We start from the raw sequence: 22,637 nt of genomic DNA, 5'->3' as shown, positions 1-22,637 counted from the left end.
CACCTCAAGGCTGATGGAACACAAGTTCCTGTAGCATACTATTCAAGAACTCTGTCTTCTGTGGAGTGTAATTACACACAGATAGACAGAGAAGCCTTAGCCATATGGCTGGCATAAAAAAGTTCCATGACTTTTTGTATGGTTGCCACTTCACGGTCTTTACAGACCATAAGCCACTGCTGGGGTTGTTCACAATGAACAAGCAAACCCCACACATAATTTTTCCTAGAATGCTGAGGTGGTCAATTTTCCTTTCTGCATATGACTACTCACTGGTTCACAAACCAGGCAAAGAAATGGGCCATGCAGATGGTCTTAGTAGGTTACCTCTACAGCTTATAGAATCAGATCCTGCTCCAGCTAACCACATCCTGGTTATCCAGGATTTGCCTGAATCTGCCCTCAATGCAGGGAATGTGGCTGAAGAAACAGCCACTGATCACACGTTAACATGCATGTTGAACTGGGTGCTGTCAGAATGGCCTGACACGTGTCCTGGCATTAATTTCCAGAGTTTCTGGAAAAGGAAGTATGAGCTATCCATCTTTAAGAGTTGTGTCCTGTGGGGTAGCAGGGTAGTGATTCCAACCACATTGAGGACTAGAGTCTTGCAATCTCTGTATGAGGGACATCCGGTCATAGTCCGGATGAAGGCTCTTGTGCGCAGCTATCTCTGGTGGCCTGGGCTTAATAAGGAGATTGAGACACAGGTCCAGGGGTGCTATGTTTGCCAACAGTCTAGGCTTGAAATGGCAGAGGCCCTCCAAAGTTCTTACAAGATTATGTAAGATTCCTGTCTGTAAGCGGGCAAGCCTAGTATTTCTCTAGAAATAAGAACACACTCAAAAGAATAACTTTGGAGTAGTTAAAAGAGTGGTGTGTTTTTTAAAATCAACTGCTTAGTTGTACTAGGGGCTCATGTAAAAATATAACGGGTGGGACAAGAACAAAAATCAGATTTAATATATTAATATTTAACTGTAGTTAATATGATTACTTGTCTATTATGCATTTAATCATTTTTCTCTTTATTAATAACTGTTTTTGGGTCTTACTATCTGAGAATTGCTGTGTGCTGTCTTCAGATCTAACATTCTGGGCCTCTGCTTTGAAATACTAGTCTGTTTTCTTCTTTCTGTTTTCTCCTCCAACAGGACACTATAACTTTTGTTTAAGAATCACAAAATGTCTGGAGTTGCACTGGTTATGTGAACTATCTGCTGAATTTAAAATCCTGATTGTTAAATTAAAAAAAAAATGAAATTGTTGGAACTATATTATCCTGAGATGACAAAAGAAATTACAGATTCAGTTTCTTTGCCATACAAAGAAATAACCACTTATGTTAAGTCCTGGGAGCAATGGCGAATGAAGAATACACATGTTTCTGGAACAGCTCTTTATTGTGCTTATTTCAAACTCCAACAGCGAGCAAAGGGACGCAGGCCTCCTTTTATATGTCCCCATTCCCTGGACAAGATGGCAACATCACTAGGCACTTTTGCGCCTTGCGCATGCGCGCTTGGCCGGCGCCACTCAGTCTGGTCCCGGGCAGCTTTTGCAATTGCCCGGGAACTTTTCAATGTCCCGAACCTGCATTTGAAGGCTCAGGACACAACACCCCTCCCCTCTTAGCTAGAACACACATGGTACTTGTTCTTACAATCCATACAAAATATAAAATAATAATAAATTTCTTTCATCCTACAGACACTCCATTCTGCTACAACTTGTTTGCCACTCTCTAATGTGTGCTTCGTGGGTTCTGTTGCTACCCACATAGGTTCCATCTCCTCACCATAGACTTTTACTGTTCTTATGCTGACAAGAACCTTACATACTCATCTAGGTGTTTAGGAGGGGCCTTAACCCGTTGGGACCTTCACAGGATGAGGGAGGGTGCCTGGCCTGACAGCTCCCCTGCTCGACTGGACAGACCAGGACTTGACCTTAAGGGTGCCTGGCCTACCGGCCCGCCTGATGGACTCGCTAGACCAGGACTTTTATGCACAGGTTTTGCAGGTGACCCCTGGTAGGGCGTACTGGCAGAAATGCCAGAGTTTCCCCCAGGCTCTGCACTCTCCCAATCTTCTGAGTTGGCTGAGGATTCCAGAACTACTCTGGATGGTTCCTGAGAAGCTATGTCCTCGAGCCAGCGACCGTTTTCGGACGTGCCCTGTGAAACAGGTGTGTGTAAGGGGCCCCAGTATTCAGCAGACTCGAAGGTCATGCCTGTGGTGCCAGAGTCAGGAGAGGCCTCTTTGCTTGCCCCCCTTACATAGGACCTCCTTTTGGAAGCAGTTGCAAAATTGAACCTGCTTCCTAGCTGGGTTGCCAGTTCTTGCGTGTTCTGTGAGTTCTGTGAATACCCCCCGTTATCCTCCCTGTCTGGAGTGTTACTGTTTCTGTATGGGATATGTGGATGCCCCCGGGGTGACTCCCTGGCTGGAATGTGTCTTGGTGTAGTTCTCTGCCCCATGAATTGTTGTTTGGAGCACTTGCAGAATCTCGGGATGGGGGATCAACGATCTCCTCAGCTGCTAGCACTGGCTGCTGACATTGATCCTCAGAATGTATTCTATAACCTTCTTCCCCCCCCCAGAGCAAAGCCAGGAGTGGAAGGGTGAGACTCCAGCGTCGTACGCAGCTGATCTATGTGCCACCGAAGAACGCAGCTGTCTTCCAGGGACACTTCATAGGACAAGGGCCCTGAGGCCTTGCAGACCACAGCTGGTACCCAGAGATGACCAGGCGCATAGTTTCTGGTCCAAACAGGAGCACCCACTTGCAGACCCCTTGGTGGCCGTGGATGCAACCCTTGAGATGCCACCCAGTCAGGGTGCAGTCTGTCCAGCTTGATAATGAGCTGATGACCACAACAAAGTTCAGCTGGGCTCTTTCCAGTGGCAGTGCAAGGTGTGGTGCAATGTGCAAGAAGAAAATCTGCTAACCTGTGATGCCAGTCACCATAAGTCAGTCTCTTAAGGGCATCCTTGGTGGTGCGCACCATACATTCAGCCATTCCGTTGGTGGATGAGTGGAAAGGAGCAGAAGTTGCATGGCAGATCATGTTGGCCTGGAGGAAAACCTGGAACTCAGAAGAGGTGAATTGAGGACCATTGTCTGAAATGAGAACATCTGGAAGGCCATGAGTTGCAAAAATACTTCTCAGCACCTGGATAGTCTTGGCAGCAGTAGTGGAGGACACAGGAACAACCTCTAGCCACTTAGAATGGCTATCAACAACAACCAAGAAGAATTGCCCCTGAAAGGGCCCAGCATAATTTATATATACCCTGGACCATGGGATGTGAGTTTCCTCCCATCTATAAACTGAGGCCTGAGGCATTTCAGGCCAGGACTATTGGCACACATGGCACCCATGCACTTGAGCCTCAATGGCTTTATCGAGGCCAGGCCACCACAAATGGCTGCGTGCAAGTGCCTTCATCCTGACTATGCCAGGGTGTCCTTCATGTAAAGAATGCAGCACTCTAGTCCTCAGTGAAGTAGGGATTACTACCTTACTTCCCCATAGCAGACAACCCTTGAAAGTGGACAAGTTATGTCTTCTTTGCCAGAAACTCTGAAACTCAGTATCAGGGCATCTGTCAGGCCATCCTGACAACACCCTTGACAAAACGCGTATGAACGTGTGGTCAGTGGCAGTTTCAGCAGCCACATCCCTTGCATTGAGGGGAGATTCAGGCAGCTCTTGAATGGACAGAATATTAATTGCTGGAGCAGGATCAGGCTCCAGTGTTGGAAGGGGTAATCTACTCAGAGCATCAGCATGACCCATTTCCTTTCCAGGCTTGTGAATTTAAGGGTAGTCATATGCTGACAGGAAAATGGACCAACATAGCATATGAGGAGAAAGAATATGTGGGGTCTGTTTGGTTGTGGTGAACAACCTAGCAGAGGCTTATGGTCAGTGTAGACCGTGAAATGGCGGCCGTATATGAAATTATGAAACTTCTTAATGCCAGCCACAATAGCCAGTGCCTCCCTGTCAATCTGAGCGTAGTTCCACTCAGCAGAAGACAAGGTTCTGGAGTAATACACTACAGAGACCGGTGTCCCATCAGCCAACAGATGGCTAAGAACTGCCCCCACTCCATATGGAGAAGCATCGCAGGCAATGCAAACAGGCAACTGCTCATTGAAGTGAGCCAGTAGAGCATTAGAAGTAAGCAAGGCCTTAACCTCATTGAAACTTTTTTCATGGACCTTAGTCCACTGCCAACAGGCTTGTTTGTCTAAGAGCCTGTGCAATGGCTCAGCTATAGCAGCTTTGTTTGGCAGAAAGGCATGGTAAAAATTTAGTAGCCCCAAAAAGGCTTGTAGTTCCCCTTTAGACCTAGGGCAGGGGTAGGCAACCCAAAACACTCAAAGAGCCACGTGGACCCGTTTCCCACCAAAAACAAAACACCGGGAGCCGCAAAACCCTTTTTATATATAAAATGAAGATAACACTGCATATATCCTTTTTTACCTTTATTATAGGTGTGTGTGTGTGTGTGTGTATGTATGTGTGTGTGTGTGTATGTATATACACACACACACACACACACACACATTAAAAATAAAAGTAAAAATATGACTCTTGGGAATATCCATACTATTAAAACAATGATCACCAAGAGAATGCTTTAAGAGAATAAAATTACATACACACATAGGTAAAAAAAGGATATATGCAATGTTATCTTCATTTTAGATGTCAAAAGGGTCTCTCTCTCTCTGTCTCTCTCCCTCCCTCCCTCTCTATCTGCCCTTGGTCTACCACTCCTCTTCCCCCCCCCACACACACACACTCTCTCTCCCTCCCTCCCTCTCTCTCTCTCTCTCCCTCCCTCTCTCTTTCTCTCTCTTTCTCCCCCCTCTCCTATCTGCTCCTCACCTGGCAAGTTTCAAGCTGTTGTCCAACAAGCTCAAGGGTAGAAAACCTCGTCTCTTTTATGACTCATGGACTTCAACTCCCAGAATTCCTGAGTCAGCCTAGCTGGGCTAGCTAGCTCTCTCCTGCCCTTCCTGCTTCCTGCTTCCTGCAGAGACGCAGCAAAGGGAGGAGCTCCGCCCAGTAAGCTTTTCAGCGCTTCAGAGAACGCTGTGAGTGCACTCTCTTTTACACACACACACACACACACACACACACACACACACACACACACAAAGAGAGAGAGAGAGAGAGAGAGAGAGAGAGAAAGAGAGAGAGAGAGAGAAACAGGGAAGCGCAATTGCCTCTCTCTGTCTCTGTCTCTCTCTGCAAAGGCAGAGGAGGCTGGGAGCCACAGGGGAAGGCTCAAAGAGCCGCATGCGGCTCCGGAGCCGCAGGTTGCCGACCTGTGACCTAGGGCTTGGGGCCTGCTGAATGGCCTTTAATTTAGCTTCAGAAGGGTGAATACCTTGAGCATCTATCCTGAATCCCAAAAAGTCAGTAGAATTGACTCCTATCTTATACTTGTCCTTTTTTAACTTGAGACCTGCTTTCCTAAAACGAAGCAAGACAGCCCTTAATCTCTCAGCCAAGTTTTGAGGTGATTCTCCTGCAATGAGGACATCATCAAAATATGGACAGACTCCTGGAACCCCCCTCAGTGTGTTCTCCATAATACTCTGGAAAATGCCAGGGGCTACATTTACCCCAAATTGCAATCTCTTCACTTTAAAAGCTCCTCTATGAGTCACAATCGTCTGAGCCTCAGCAGCTGCCTCATCAAGAGGCAACTGTTGATAGGCCTGTGCCAAGTCAAGCTTCGCAAAAATCCGCCCCCCCCTTAGGGAAGCCAGAATGTGACTTACTACAGGTACTGGATAAGCGTGTTGCTGTAGTGCCTTGTTTAGTGTGCACTTGTAGTCCGCACAAATATGAATGTCCCCATTAGCCTTTAAAGGCGTTACTATGGTGGTTTCCCAAGGACTTGAATCTACAGGCTCTAGAATGCCCTGCTGGAGCAATTTGTCCAGTTCAGCATCAATCTTGTTTTTAAGTGCAAACGGAACTCTCCTAGGCTTGACCCTAATGGATGCTATGGATGGATCTAATCATAGTGAAACTGAAGGCCCCTTGTAGGTTCCAAGCTCAGAGCTAAACACATCTGCAAATTCCCTGCAGACTTCTGCAAGGCTAGATGTTTGCAAATGGTGCAGCCCCGTGACCTGGATTCCCAGATCCTCAAATCAATCGAGTCCAATAAGACTTGCACGTTCACCCCCAACAACCAACACATCTAAAGGACCCTCAAAATCCTTGTACTGTACCTTAAGGGTGGCCTCCCCCTTAACACACAACTTAGAATTTTGAAAATCTGTAAGTATCACAGTGGATGGCCTGAGTTTTATTCGAAGACCACTGCTGCTGCAAATCTTCCTGAATGTGTTGAGGGAAATTATGGAGAGAGTGGAACCAGTGTCCAATTCCATGGATAAGGGAACCCCTTGCAACTTTACTTTAAGGGACAACTTCTTTTTTAGGGGTTTATGTGTGCCTGTCCTCAGAATACTTCTGCGTGTTGTGCAGAAACCCACTCTCTTTTGGCTGGGGACCCTGGCACCTTTCAGATGCAATTCTTCTTTAGGTTGTACCTTCTGACGACTCAGACATACGGCTGCAATGTGGCCTTGCCTTCCACAGGCCCTACAAGTGGCAAACCAGAATTGTCAGTCTGCTCTTCTGTGGCGTCCTCTGCACCTGAAGCAATGTGGAGTTATTGAAGCCTTTTCTGTTCAATCTCTCTGTCTCCTTCTGGCTGCCTGGTAGAGCTTATTCACCTCATCTTCAGGAACCCCTTCTGAATCTTCTTGCACGTTCTCCTGGTGGACAGCAACAGTGTCTGGAGGGCTTCTGGTGGGCTGCATGTTTTTTACTGCTCTGCCTGCTGCTTCCTCTGCTGTAACTTCTTGTAGAGCATCTTGGAATGAAATGTCTTCTTTTGCGAAGATCTTTTGCTGTAAGTCTCTATTTCTCAGTCCACACTCAAAACGATCACACAATCTTTCCTCTAAATCTTTAAATTCACACAGTCTAGCTGCTCACCTCAATGCTGTGATAAAGTCCTTAGCAGATTCTCCTGCTCTCTGATCCCTTTGTTCAAACAAGTGCCTCCATGCAATGACGAACAGCTTGGGCTGAAAATGTTTTTTTAGAAATTTCTTTAAGTCTGTGTACATTACGCCTTCCAGCGAAGCACGAGCCACGAGGTTTTCAGCAATTTCAAAAGTCTCTTGGTCACATACACACAACAACATTGCAGCCTTCAGCCCATCTTCACGAACTTGGTTAACCCTAAAATAGTTCTCTACTCTTGCAATGTATGATTCCCATTGTTCCAGGTGTGCAACGTCAAATTCTGACAAGCGGCCGATTTTTGCCGTTGTAGTTTGTGCTGCACCACTTGCTTCTGCAAGGAAAGGGTCTCTCAGCCAAACTCACCCTCCAGCAATGCTGTACTTGCAGGATAGCTGCTGAATTTAACGCCGTGTTCCCTTCCAGGACTTCTTTTGGGTAAGTCTTAAAGCTTCATTCTAGCTTTCCTTGTTAAGCATCCCACCTTCGTCGCCAGTGTTAAGTCCTGGGAGTGATGGCAAATGAAGAATACACATGTTTCTGGAACAGCTCTTTATTGTGCTTATTTCAAACTCCAACAACGAGCAAAGGCACGTAGGCCTCCTTTTATACATCCCTATTCCCCGGACCAGATGGCAACATCACTAGGCACTTTTTGCACCTTACGCATGCGCGCTTGGCCAGCGCCACTCAGTCTGGTCCTGGGCAGCTTTTGCAATTGCCCGGGAACCTTGCAATGTCCCAAGCCTGCATTTGCAGGCTCAGAACACAACAACTTACACTTCATAATTGTTTTTAAATATGATAAACAAATAAATAAACCAATCTTAAAAAAATTTCCATATGGAAATTATTCAAACTTTATTGCTAATCAAGTTGCTTGACCAGTATTCTTGTGATTATATTGTTTTGTAATAATGTGCATTATGAAATGTTTCTGCTACAGATACTAGAATGAAACAAGATATGGATTCTAGCTTCTATATCTCTTTATACCAAGGAGCAGTATATTTATTTGTTTGTTTAATTGTACATTATGTAGTGATTGAATTGATTTGGTGGGATCAGGACAGGTCAGTTCAGATGTCTTTTAATCTCAACTGTAGCCTAGTAGAGAAGCTTTGCTCCTGAGTCATAATTATAAATACAAAATGAGTTCTTCTTAATTTTGTATATGGCAGGTTTGCATAGAGCATTAGCCATTTTCCAGTACATTTCCATTAGCAATGTCTTTGCTGATTAGTTTTTTTCTAAATTAGCATGTTTATCCATTAGCATATCAATATTGCTGCCAACTATCCTCTTAATTTTTAGTTTTCTTCCTGCAACAAAAAAATTGCCAATAAAAGCAAGCGTTTCTTGAAGCCTTAATTAACTCAGCACAATTCTCTCTTCTCTCTCTCTCTTTCTCTCTCCTTCTGTTTTTTCCTAATTTTTAATAATACTGTGTAATATTTACTCAGATTATTGATTTGTTCTGCTTAAAAACATCATTCAGTATAATAATCAAAACCTGCATGTTTGACAATTTCACATGTGTATAGTCCACTTGCAATAGAGATGTGGATACATCAAGCATGATGAAGCCTTTACTGGAAAATATGGAAGTTGGAACTAATTATCATATTTTGTTTGCTAATCATTTGCACACAATTTATGCAGTATACATTTTTAATGATGTCATATATGCAGTTATGAGACTGAAATTGTAGAATGGCATGATATAGTATGACTATAAGTGATTACCAGTTATTTTGTTATGGTAAGCTGTTTTCCTAGAGCTACCACATTTGAGATCCACATATCTGAATGACCATTAGTTGGTAACAAGAATAGAGTTTTCTATAATTTTAACCTAGTGATTATATGGATTTTTGCAATTTAAAATGGTACCTGTATTTTAAAGCTATTTATATGAATAGTTCATTTAATTCAGTATGAATCTCCCAAGATATAGGAGGTTAGGCAACTTATGCCAGATTTGGGCTTAGGGCATATTGATGGTCAATCATTAAAATTGGGTGAGCTCAGCATCAAAGGGGAAGGGTTCAAGAATTGAAATGAATTTTTAAATCAACTATAAAACTTAAAATACCTATTTTGTCCCTTTAATTTGTCCATGCTGAAAGGTCCAAATGTTTTGTTCCATTTACTTTGGGAGAGGCTGTAGAGGCTACCCAAAAAATATTGGAGGGCCATATGTAGCCACTAGACCACACTTCCTGAATTCCTAATATCAGATTTATTTATTTACCCTGGTTTTAAGGTTGTTTCTTCTTAGGAAATGAAGCTTTTACAAAGCTTTACTTATTTTAAATACATCTTTTAATTTCACATTAAAGCATGCACTAGCTTTCCAGTAGCCTGGTAGAAATACCAAAAACCATGTGGCACAGCTCCTCAGTTTAAACTCAAGAATTTGAAGCTGATTCCCAATTTCAAATCCTGCAGCAGTCATCTCATACGTTAGAAGAGAAATAGAGCAAGAGTACTAATTCAAAGTACTAGTAAAGGATTTTTTTTCCCCTGCTAAAACTTACTGAATAATAAAGCAGACCCATCAATATCAGGATTCCTTTAGGCAGCATTGCCCAGCATGAAGAGTTGTGAAACAATTACAGATATAACGCTGGACAATTAGCCACAACATACATCTAGCATGATATTTGCAGAATGTTCTTGGTGGAATAGGTTTTTAAAAGTATTTGAATATGTACCGAGATTCAAGGGTATCTCCAGTTTTTGCCTTTAAGTGCTATTATCAGTGGTTGGATGAGCTTGGTAGGGTTAATAATCTAGTTTGATCAGGGTAGAATAACTCAAACAACGCTGAACAGAAGCATACAAGGGATAGGCTGAAATCTACAGAAGTGTTAGCTCTGCCTTGTGTATAGTATTATTCAGGACAGATACTCTTGTCTGACATAATTAAATCTTGATGGTAATTATTTCTGCTGATTCCTGGCAGACTGCTGTTAAAGATATGCTTATCCACTTTCAACCACACTATCTTATTAGAGTAAATGCATGTTGGTAATTATAAAGCAGCACATTTTAAATTTGGGGGTTTCTAAAAGTTCTTTTGAACAAAACAAAAAGAGGGAGGTAAAAATAGATGATAACTTTTTGAAATGATCTTCTGTGACTCTAAAGCCTGAGGCAGCATTCCATATGCAGAAAGTGGGATGGAGAAGGAAAAATATTGCATAAATAAATAAATAAATAAGCACATTCCATGGGAATGTGATGAATGTCAAGTACTACTTGACCCTTTTCTGTGCTACTTTACAGAAATGATGTGGCTTTTGAAAAAAAAGAGATAATTCTTATATTTTAAAATCAGGTGATGTTTTAAAACACACACTGGTCTATTTGAGGATGACTTATCATTTGAAACAACTATGGGACTTGTTTGAGATGGTGGTTTTAGTGACTACACAATTTGTGACTGACTGGTACAAATGAAAATAAGCACAAGCAATAAAAGCACAAAGGTCAGTTATAGATCATCAAGCTGTTGGTGATCCTGAAAAAGAAAGATCCTTGCAACCAAGGGCCTGAAAAATTATTTGCTTCGATTGAATGTTGTATATGAATATTTCTATAACTGACATCATAATCCTTTGTTTGATTAGTAAAAAAATAGAATTCTTCACAAATTTCAGAGGAAATGATACTACCTCTCCAGAATGAAAAATATAGCATGGGAGCCTCCATCGTTAAGTGCCTAGAAATTCACATAGGGAAACTGCAAAGCATAAAACAAAGAAATGTATTCTTTTGGCACAAGAGCAAAAATGGATGCATTAAAAAAGAGCATGCATTCGAGAAAATTGCATAATAAATAACAGTAACAGAATAGCAGAGTTGGAAGGGATCTTGGGGGTATTCTAGTCCAATCCCCTGGTCAGGCAGGAAACCCTATACTATTTCAGACAAATGGTTGTCTTATCTTTTCTTAAAAACTTCCAGTGTTGGAGCATCCACAATGTTTCACTGATTAATTGTTCTAGCTGTCAGGAAATGTCTCCTTAGTTCTAAGTTGCTTCTCTCCTTGGTTAGTTTCCATCCATTGTTTCTTGTCCTGCCTTCAGGCGCTTTGGAAAATAGTTTCTCCCTCTTCTTTCTAGTTGCCCTTAGATATTGGAACACTGTTATTCATGTCATCATTAATCCTTCTTTTCATTAAACTAGACATAACACAATAGCACAATATATCCACGTACATTGGGTACAGAACTCAGTGCTAAAACAATACACATTTTCCTCCTTTTCCTAAAAGTACCAGGCTTGGATAAAAAGGTATGATAAGTGAAATCCTGTGGTTCTAATATGAACCAGACTCTGAATGATGTGCCCAACTCCATTTAGCAGAAAAACCAATCTGGATTCATTTGAGTTTTAAACCTTAACATGGAAATATGTTCCACTTTAAATGTGGCAATAGTGCAATTAAATTGTCTATATCCATATATCTATATCCATATATACCTTATAACTGTTTAACTATAAATATTCAACACATCAGGATATATTGTATACTACTACAGTGTTCTGGCGAATGCACAGAAGACTACTTCAAGAAGTTGTACGTAATTTCATTGCCAAAACTAATGGGATTTGACTCATTGGGATGATTTGCACATTCTTAGAGCAGTGGAGTGAAAGATCACTGTGAATAAATGTTGGACTTTGTCTCATCAGCTCAAACCAATAGGCCCTTTTTCTAGAAAGTTTAAACAAGAAGTTGTATAATATTCAGGAGCCATAAAATGAGTAAACAGACATTGTGTCTTTTTTTTAACTCACCCATTTTTATTTTAGAAAAGAGGAACTAGATAGAATAGTAAAATTTGGAGTATTGGTGGTGGTTTTGTCCATACTTCCAACTGAAGATCATGACCTAAGGAAGCAATAGAGTATTCTGTAAGAAAATTCCTAACTCAATGGATGATGTTATCAAGAAAGCTTTAAGGATTCCTATATCATGACCTATGTAATCTATCCCCTTTATGGATGACTGCCTTGTTGTGATGAAGGGGCTTGCATAACTCAATGAAGCTTTGAGCTATACCATGCAGGGCCACCTAAGACGGACATGTCATAGCAGAGAGTTCTGACAAAATGTGATCCACTGGAGAAGGAAATGGCAAACCACTCCAGTATCTTTGCCATGAAAACCCCATGGACATTACTAAAAGGCAAAAAGACATGACACTGAAGATGAGCCCTTTAGTCAGAAGGTGTCCAATATGCTACTGGGGAAGAGCAGAGGGCTAGTTCTAGTAGCGCCAGAAAGAATGAAGTGACTGGGCCAAAGCCGAAAGGACATTCAGTTGTGGATATATCTGGTGGTGAAAGGAAAGTCTGATGCTGTAAAGATTTTTTCTCCATAGGAACCTGGAATGTAAGATCCATGAATCAAGGCAAGCTAGACGTAGTCAAAAAAGAGATGACAAGATTGAACATCGACATCTTAGGAATCAGCGAACTAAAATGGACAGGAATGGGTGAATTTAACTCAGAGGACCATCAGGTATACTACTGTGGGCAAGAATCCCTCAGAAGAAATGGAGTAGCCTTCATAGTCAATAAAAGAATAGGAAAAGCAATACTGGGATACAACCCCCAAAATGACAGAATGATCTCAGTTCGAATCCAAGGCAAACCATTCAATATCACAGTAGTCCAAATCTATGCCCCAACCACTGGTGCTGAAAAGGATGAAATTGACTGGTTCTATGAAGGGCTATAGCACCTTATAGAATTAACACCAAATAATGATGTCCTTTTCATCACGGGGGGTTGGAATGCTAAAGTAGGAAGCCAAAAGATAACTGGAATAACAGGCAAGTTTGGCCTTGGAGTACAAAATGAAGCAGGGCACAGGCTAATAGAATTTTGTCAAGAAAATACGATGGTCATAACAAACACCCTTTTCCAACAACCCAAGAGACGGCTCTACACATGAACATCATCAGACAGTCAACACAGAAATCAGATTGACTATGTGCTCTGCAGCCAAAGATGGAGAAGCTGTATACAGTCAGTAAAAACAAAACCAGGAGCTGACTGTGGCTCAGATCATGAGCTTCTTGTTGCAAAGTTTAGGCTTAAATTGAAGAAAGTAGGGAAAAGCACTAGGCCACTCAGGTATGAACTAAATAATATTCCTGATGAATATACAGGTGACAAATAGATTTAAGGAATTAGATCTGATAGACAGAGTGCCTGAAGAACTATGGACAGAGGTTCGCAACATTGTTCAAGAAATATCAACAACCTAAGATATGCAGATGATACACTCTAATGGCAGAAAGTGAAGAGGAACTAAAGAGCCTCTTGATGCGGGTGAAGAAAGAGAGTGCAAAATTTGGCTTGAAACTCAACATTAAGAAAACCAAAATTATGGCATCCAGCCCTCTCAATTCCTGGCAAATAGATGGGGAAGAAATGGAGGTAGTGACAGATTTTATTTTTCTGGGCTCAAAGATCACCTCAGATGGGGACTGCAGCCAAGAAATTAAAAGACGCTTGCTCCTGGGGAGGAAAGCTATGGCAAATCTAGACAGCAAACTAAAAAGCAGAGACATCACCCTGCCAACAAAAGTGCATATAGTCCAGGCCATGGTTTTCCCAGTTGCAATGTATGGCTGTGAAAGTTGGACCATAATAAAGGCTGAGCGCAAAAGAATTGAGGCCTTTGAATTATGGTGCTGGAGAAGACTCCTGCGAGTCCCTTGGACTGCAAGGCGTTCAAACCGGTCAGTCCTAGAAGAGATCAACCCCGACTGCTCTTTAGAAGGCCAGATCCTGAAGTTGAAACTCAAATACTTTGGCCACCTAATGAGAAGGAAGGACTCACTGGAGAAGGGCCTAATGCTGGGAAAGATTGAGGGCAATAGAAGAAGGGGACGACAGAGAATGAGATGGCTGGATGGAGTCACTGAAGCAATAGGCGTGAACTTAAATGGACTCCAGAAGAGGACAGGAAGACCTGGAGGAACATTGTCCATGGGGTCACGATGTGTCGGACATGACTTGCAATTAAGAACAACAAATGTAATCTATGGGAAAGGCTTCAGGCTAGAAATGGGCTGTATTTCACAAGGATTGATAAGAATGTGTTTGAAAAACTACATGCTTAAGTCATCAAACATGATTTTAACTAAATCTAAAGTGAAGGGTGGGAGACCAATACCTAGAACCAAACTCAAAGCAGTAAACAAGGGAGGATGTAGTACGAAGGTAGTATATTCACGAATATTTAAGAAGACAGTATGAAAGATCCAATCTGGGTCAGTCACCAGGCCAGAGGTTTAGACTTCTGAGCTTTCAGACTTGGGCTGGAGCCCATCCTCAGGGAACTTCTCTGAAAGAAATTCTGAACAGATTGGATCCTGCAACATTATTCTGGGTCATGTATATTTGCTTTCATTTGTGACAGTATGAAAGAGCTCATATTTCTATATATTAATGCTCAGAATATAGAGAATAAACAGAAATCTTGAAGCCTAATATAGGGGAGGGGACATTACATTTTTGGCAGTATGAAAGTTAAGAATGAATACTTGAACTATATGATTTGTTCAGAAGAAATAAACACAACAAAGGGGAAGGAGAGCCCATAATCACAATCGTATGCTATGACATTCATGACATCAAAGGTGGAAAGCCTGCAGGTCCACAATAAATGATAAAAAGTTCATTCTTTACATTTACATTTCTAACATATATTTGAAATACCTTTTACATTTTTAACAATTTACCTGGTGTTAAATATCAAGAATACCTCATTTTATGAAAAAAAAATAAAATTATAATTCAATATAAACTTTAAACATTTCATTCACGTATTTTCCCTTTGCTCAAGCATTATATTATATCTAAGATTCTTTGCTCATTGCATCATGCAATACTTCACACACTTATTCAATTTCAATTTAGATAGCACTTTATAAACCTTAGCAATAATGTGTAGATTTCCAATTCACTTTTTTTGCAAATCTAATTTAAACCTTTTTTTCAATTGTTTATGTAAATCAGTGACAAATATGTCCTTCTGATCCAACTCTTCTTTGGATTTGAGGATAGGTACATCTTAATTAAAAAGTATTATTTGACCATTGGCCCACCAATGTGGCTTTGCCATTTTCTTTTCTTAAAAAAGCTTCCTATAATGATACCCAGAGAGACATATTCTCAGAGAATCTTATTTTCAGTATGGTACTACGAAGTAATTATTGAAATCAACATTTATTTTAACCTTGTCATACCCTAAGTAGGCGTGCCATCGAAATCTTAATTCATTGCCCACCTAAACCTCTTATTTTGGAGAATTACCCACGATTTAAGCCAGTTTTCTTTTACAGTCCATCACAGCCATCTCCTTTTGTAGAATATATTCATTTAATCTCCATCTATAATTCAGAACCATTTTTCTAAGTATTAAAAGAACTGGATTGTGGTCTGAAAAGGATTTAGGTAAGTTATCAATTTTTAGCATATTTTTGTGAGGCTTTTAGAAACCCATATCATGTCAATTCTTGAGAATGATTTCTGATGTTGTGAAAAAAAGTATATTCTCTAGAAATTCAATTTTTTTTGTCTTCATGAATCTTACCAATGCTAAATTGCTTGTCCTCTCAAAAAAAGTCTTTGGTGATTTATCCTGAGAGCGTTTAGTCCCTGGATGTTCTTTCTAAAGCTGTGGAAAACACTCCATTCCTGTCTCCCCAAATAAACCAATTTTCAAAAGAAAAATGTAGCTAGTTGATCCATAAGTTATTCAAAAAATTACTTTTATCATCATTTGGCAGATAGAGTCTCACTAATATTGATTTTATTCCATTAAGATCCATTTCTGCAGCACAAATCTGCCATACTCATCTGATAATATTAACTGGAACTTAAATTGAGGTTTTATATACAAAACAACTCCATTAGTTTTTTTTAGATCAGCTGATACGAATTCCTCTCTAACTCTTTTATTTATTAGATATTTCTTGTATTGTGTCTTAATTTCTTGCAAACACATTATATCAACCTTCAGTGAAATATTTTTTTTTCTGCCTAAAGGGGGCATTTCCTCCATTAATATTCAATGTTATATACTTATTCTCCATCTTCAAACAAGGTAGCAAGTTCCTATGTAATCATCTCTAGAGCTTCTTCCTGTTTTTCTGTATCCGGTATTTAAGATTGATATACCTTATCTATATCCATTTCTTATGCTGGGCCCAAAAATAATTATGTTTAAACAGGATATTTTTTACTTTTTCTATAGAGTTCAATCTGAATCTTTGTTCTTGATGAATAAATACCATTCCTTCACATTTGTCCCAGAGAAATGGGATTTTTTTTTGTCCTTCAGAATGTCTTTAGGAAGATATAAGTTTTTTATTTCTCAAAATTCTGACAGGAATTTCCTTCAAGACAATTATATGCGCATTTTCCATTTTTAATTTAGATTTAAAGTAGCAATCAAAAACTTTGCTGTGTCAGTGCTTTTCTTTCTTTCTCCCTTTCCCACTACATTTTTTCCTCTTCCCTTTTTTCTCCCTTACATTCTCATTATTTTCATTTTCATTTTGCTTTGTATTTGGATAAACTAATAAAAAAGATAAAATTTGAAAATGGATGAAAACCCTGCCAAAATTTTATGGCTGAATATTAAGGGAAAAGGAAAAAATACTAAGTCTATTGTGAGAGTAAACTACAGGGTACTCAACCAAGGAAAAATTATAAATAAAATCTTTGCAAATCACAATATGATCTAAATAGAGACCTATATATGCATGTTAGTCAATATAAATAATTTGTTTCTGGATACTGATAGTTGCTATGCAAAACTTTGTCACTTTTTGTGAAAAATATTTTTGTCTGATCAAAAAGTTAGTATTTATCTAACTGGCCTTACAAAGGAAAGGTGCAGATTCTTTGACTGATTTTACACAATTGTAGTATTAAAAACATGGATTCAGGCTTCCGGTTCCAGATTGCGGCGCCAGCGAATGTTTGAGGAGAGCTCTCTCTTCACCACCTGGTTTCCCTTCGTCGAAAGACCCTGGAAATGGTTGAAAGTCACCTTGGAGGGGCAACCACTGCTAAGGAGGACCCTCGCTAGACTGCGGAAGGGCAGCAGACCTCCCATTTGATCTGAGGCAGCTCTTTTGGATCGACGAAGAAAAGACTGGCCATTAATATGGCCGATCACTTAGCCATACCAGCCAAAAGCCAAAAGCACTACTAAGCACAATGAAGCACCATGGAAGATCTGGGTGAGACCATTTCTTACCTTTCTTTTACCCTAACTACCTTCCTGTGAAAGCCTCCTGATACTTCTTCCCCGCGCTTAATACAGCGGCATTTGCATACTTTGGGAATTTAAGCTTTGGAAAAAAAAAAGAATAATTAATCTCAACAACTAAATAACTGGATTTTTATTTTTGGGGATGCTTTGGGGTCCCAAAAAGTTCATATTATAGAGACCTATCATCTTATCTATCTATTCAGTTTGAAAAATATCTTTTTTTTCTTTTTTTAAACTGGATAAAAGCCTAATTGATGTCTGGAAAAAGATTTCATAGTCTACTGGGGACACCTTGTGGCTAAGCCTGGTACAGCAACTGAATTTCTCTGACTGTGACGCCTGTTGACTCCCTTGATTTGCCCTTCACATCATCTAAGAAAAAGATAAGAATTGGAAACAGCTGGGTGGTGAAAACAATTTCTAGAAATTGTGGAGGTGGACATTGGCTGACTCTTACTAAACATAGTCTCCATTAAAAGACTATCTGATCACCATAGAAATGGAGGAACTTTACCCACAATTTTACTATAAATTCATACTTGAAAAATCCTTGAAGCCACTGAGCTAATGACCGCCAGAGTGAAAGCCAAAGATGTTACCCCCAAAATTACAAACTGAATTCCAGACTCCAAATGATCAACTTACAAGCCAAAAAACAACAGAAGAGGAACAAATTAACATCAAAGAGGATGCTACACAACAACACATACAACCTATTAAGAACTTTGAGAATCAAACACTGACTTCAACTAAAGTACCTGTAACTCCAAAAGCAACAGGAACTGATCAACAAACACAATATATTGAGGACTTAGACAATTTAGACAATCAAATAACAATCACAACACCAGATATGATCTTTTATTCTAGTCAGACGAAACTGGAAGAAGAAGAAGAAGACCAGATTGAACTGATGATAAACATTCCAAACCAAACATGGAGATTTGAATTATTAGGGCAACAACCTAATAACTATAAAGGGGCAATTCCTTCAAAAAATTGATAACTGGAAGTTCTCCCTTGATTCAAACAACATGTGTAGGAATGAAGGGAGATCCATCTGAGGATTTAAACGCTCTGGTATGGAAGCCTGCTTGGTACAATAAAAAAGCCAGAGTTAGATTTAAAAATAGGACTTAAAAATTTCACTTAATGGGTTAAGGAGATTTTTAGAGATATTGATTGATCTAATATTTAGGATTTAGATTTATAATGGAAATGAAAATTAACTATTAGATTATAGCTTTGAACTGTAATATGGAAATGGGTTTGTATCAATGAAAGATATTTTATTAGTAAATGAGGAGCTACCAGGACGAGAAATAGAATATATTTGTGAAATAAAGTAAGAATGTAATCTTCAGAACAATATGTGTACACTAGATACAATAATTATCTTGTAATGAAATGAAGAAAATTAGGGTTACCCGAAGTTTAAATATTATGATTATTAAAGACTAAATTGGAACATGGTAATTGGAATTAAGTAAAACATAAAAACAGGACTTGGATATCTATAAGTAAAATTTTATTGATAAATGTATTGATTGATTGAGCTTTATCTAGAAATATAATAATTAACAGAAATAGAGAGAGAACTTTAATGACGTACCATGAGATATATATGAATGATTCTATTATTGGACTATTGATTACCCTATCATCATGCTGCTTCCTAATTACCTGGATGTAAAAACTGAAAATTAATAAAACTTGTTATAAAAAAAAATGGATTCAGTACAGTGGTGGGATTCAGCCAGTTTGCACCAGTTCGGCAGAACCAGTAGCTATTTTTTTGTTGCCCAGGCCCAGAATGGACTTCTGGAAGCAGCATCCATACAAAGAACCAGTTGTTCACATATTTGAATCCCACCACTGATTCAGTAGGACCAAAACCATAAGGTTTAAATATCTGTAGAGACTTTATTAAATTTCCCTTGTAAAACTGGTGATGGTAAGGGGCTTTGAAAAACATTATTTAGTAGTAAAATAATAGTAAAGTAAGTAATGTAAAATAATTAGTCAGATGCCATCTAGGATTTGTGGTACTTTATTGTATTCAGTGGATCAGGAATTTTCATTTCTTTATTTAATGTTTAAATGCCTTCCTTTGGCTATGTCTTAGCCTAGATAAATTTTAAAGGGTAAAAGCCATAAAGGCATATGAAGAGAATTTTTTGTAATGCTTGAAATGTGGAACTGGATAGTTGTGACAAGAGGGATCAGCCCATGGTGATATAACAGTATTTTAAAAAATAATTAAATAACAGATATTCAAATTCTATGATGTGTCTATACCTACAAAAATCAGAATTGTGCAAGCCATCAAAGTAATCCCTTTGATACTTATAGAAATGAAAATTGGACTTTGAAGAAACAAGATAGGAAGAGAATTGCTGCTTTTGAACTTGGATGTTAAACAAGATTTCTGAGAACATTATAAATAGCCAAGGAAACAAATGGATCATCCACTAATCAACCCTCAATTCAACGGAGGCACAAATGTCCTGATTCAAATTATCCAATTTCAGATACTGAAGAAACAGCTCTCTAGAGAAGATTCTAATACTGGGAAAGGTAGAAGGAAAAAGAAGAAAAGGACAAGCAAGAATAAGGTGGATGGACTTAGTTACAGTAGCTATGGATATAATATTGAAAGAGCTGAAGGACAAGTTAGGAAAGATCACCATGGAAAAAAATCTATATGGTTTTTAAGAATATACAACAATTTGATGGCACATAATGTTCTTACCACAGACTCCAGCTGACCAATCTCTAATTTCAGAACTGCATTGGGTACACATTAATGTGTGAAACCCTATTTGTGTGAATCTAGTTTGCATTACTTCCAGTGTTCTATAATTAGGGTAAGCACCCATCTGAGAGTTATAAAACAACTGACTAAAGATCCAGCAGCAAATAGTCACAGAATGGTAAGAATGAATTATTTTCCTTTCTTGTGGAAGAATTTTAGAATTGGTGAAGACCTTCTTTGAGCCTGTGGAATCACAAAGTCTATCTGTGCTCTCCATGAACATTACATTTTCCAGACAATACTACACTAAGATATTTTAAACTCCACATTTGTCCAATCTCCTGCTCTTCCTAGCATTTGCTTGTTTGTGGCCTTTTGGCAAAGCCATCATTATAGTCTTCTGAAATTAATTATCAGCTGGTCTTCCCTACAATATTGCACTAAGCTTCTGAGAGCTCATCTAAAGCCAACTGGAGGCCTTGAGATAATAGCTGCATTATCTGCATACAGCAGGAGTGGGGATGTTTACATCTGCTGTTTTGGGATGGTGGAAATTTGAATTTGAATTTCTTTGCAAGTGAGTTCATATATCTGTTAAACACAGAAAGAGCTAAACTACAACCATGTACTCTCTTCTATATAAAGATTTGATCTGATAATGAGTCTTTAGGTTACCTCTTATTCTAATTCTGGAATCCTCTTACAGGTTTTGAATAAAAAAGATCAGTCTATATGTTTGTACCAGAGAAGTACCAAATTAAATCAAAGGCTGAGTTAAAATCAGCAGAGACAGGATTTAGGTTTACCACTATATTTCTCAGTCTGATGACATTTAATAAAAGCATTATGTATAGTGGGAAAACAAGATCATGAGAAAAAAGATAAACTATCTGACTTTGAATAAACTCACCTGATTTTAATGTTCATGCTACACAATTCCCTCTAGGGTTGCCAAATTTTCCCTCTAAATACCTTACTAACAATATGATAATAGCAAAGAATTAATCTCTTTGTTTCCATTTATTTACTGATCTAGATACAGTATTTGCAGCCCAGATACAATAATCCTAACTTTTATTCTATGCAAATAGTTTTGCAGAGTAGTCTGCATCATTTTTGAAGGGAGCGTTTGTTATCAAAAGTTGAATATCACTCAGATCATCTGGGTCAATGCACAGCCACATTTCTGTTCGTGTCATTTCCTTGAAGCAAAAGTTAACTGTAGTTTATCATAAACTATTTATTTGCTGGTGCATAAACGCATAGTAGCAGACGGTAAGGCTGTTTTTCCTTTAAAAAATGAGTATTCACATCTAAAACATAGCAATATTTTTACGATACTAGCACATTTGCCAAGAGCAAATGTTTAAACAAAAGAAGTTAGGAATCTTAATGAAACACCCTGAGGAGAATGTTTAAACTTTGCACTTAAGTTTGCTTTGTTTGCTAATCAGCTTCTATTTCTAGTAGTGAGTAGGAAGGGTAAGTTCAATATGTTAATAAGAAAAAAGTAATAATATTTAATTAATTCTGGCTGAACACACATGGTTTAATATACTTGGCAATATTACTCAATCACATGATATGATAATTTAATGGACTTTTTTATTTAAATTGCTGGCAAGTTTATGAAATTATAAAGCAAATAGGCCATGCACTTCAGTGTGTTTTTACACTATACTATTGGCAAATTAGCCATTCCTTATCAGAAAATCATTGTATTCTATAAGCACAATAACATAAATAAAATATTTCAAGAGAAGTCAATGTAATAGTTGACTTTTATGCTGGTCTATGGCTGTAATACAGATTTGATTTGATGGTTGACTTTGGGCTATATATTTTAAATCAAACAATAAATCATTACTTACTTGTTATTTTATGTGTAGATTATTACTATTTATTCTTCACAATTTAAATATTTCATATTTAAAGAATCCTGTAATGGTAACCAACAGGATTTGCTATCCTTATTTCTTCCTGAGCAGCAAAGCAATTAAAAAGCATTATAATAGGAAGAAGGTGGAATTAATACAAGATTGATGGCAGAATTCCATATTGCTTGAGTACTCTATATACATGAAAACATATATGGCTTAAAATAGGAAATATAACATTCAATGAGGCTGAAAAGTCTAAAACATTTCCATGTTATAAAACAGTCAAATTTTTATGAGGTCTTTATGAGTTACAAAAACAATGAACCCTTACATGGTGTGACTATCCTGATGTATTTAAAACAAATCTAGAACAAATCTGGCATACTGAAATTCATGATTTGTTTAAGCAGCATATACAATATTTCAGAGATTTGCTTGCTCACCCTCCTTAATGTATGTGAATCTACCTGTATCAGCAAATATATGTTAAAGGAAAAGGAACATTGACTCCCCCTTATCAAGTACATCCCTTGTAGATACAATACTCCTGTATCTACTGCTCCTATAAATTGGACAATGGGCTGCAATGACCAACAGATTTTGGAGCTCTATGAATAATCA

This window comes from Crotalus tigris, unplaced genomic scaffold, assembly GCF_016545835.1.
Source record: "Crotalus tigris isolate CLP2741 ecotype Arizona unplaced genomic scaffold, ASM1654583v1 scf7180000018184.2832721, whole genome shotgun sequence".
NCBI lineage: Eukaryota > Metazoa > Chordata > Lepidosauria > Squamata > Viperidae > Crotalus > Crotalus tigris.
Note: the sequence above shows the minus strand (reverse complement) of the source record.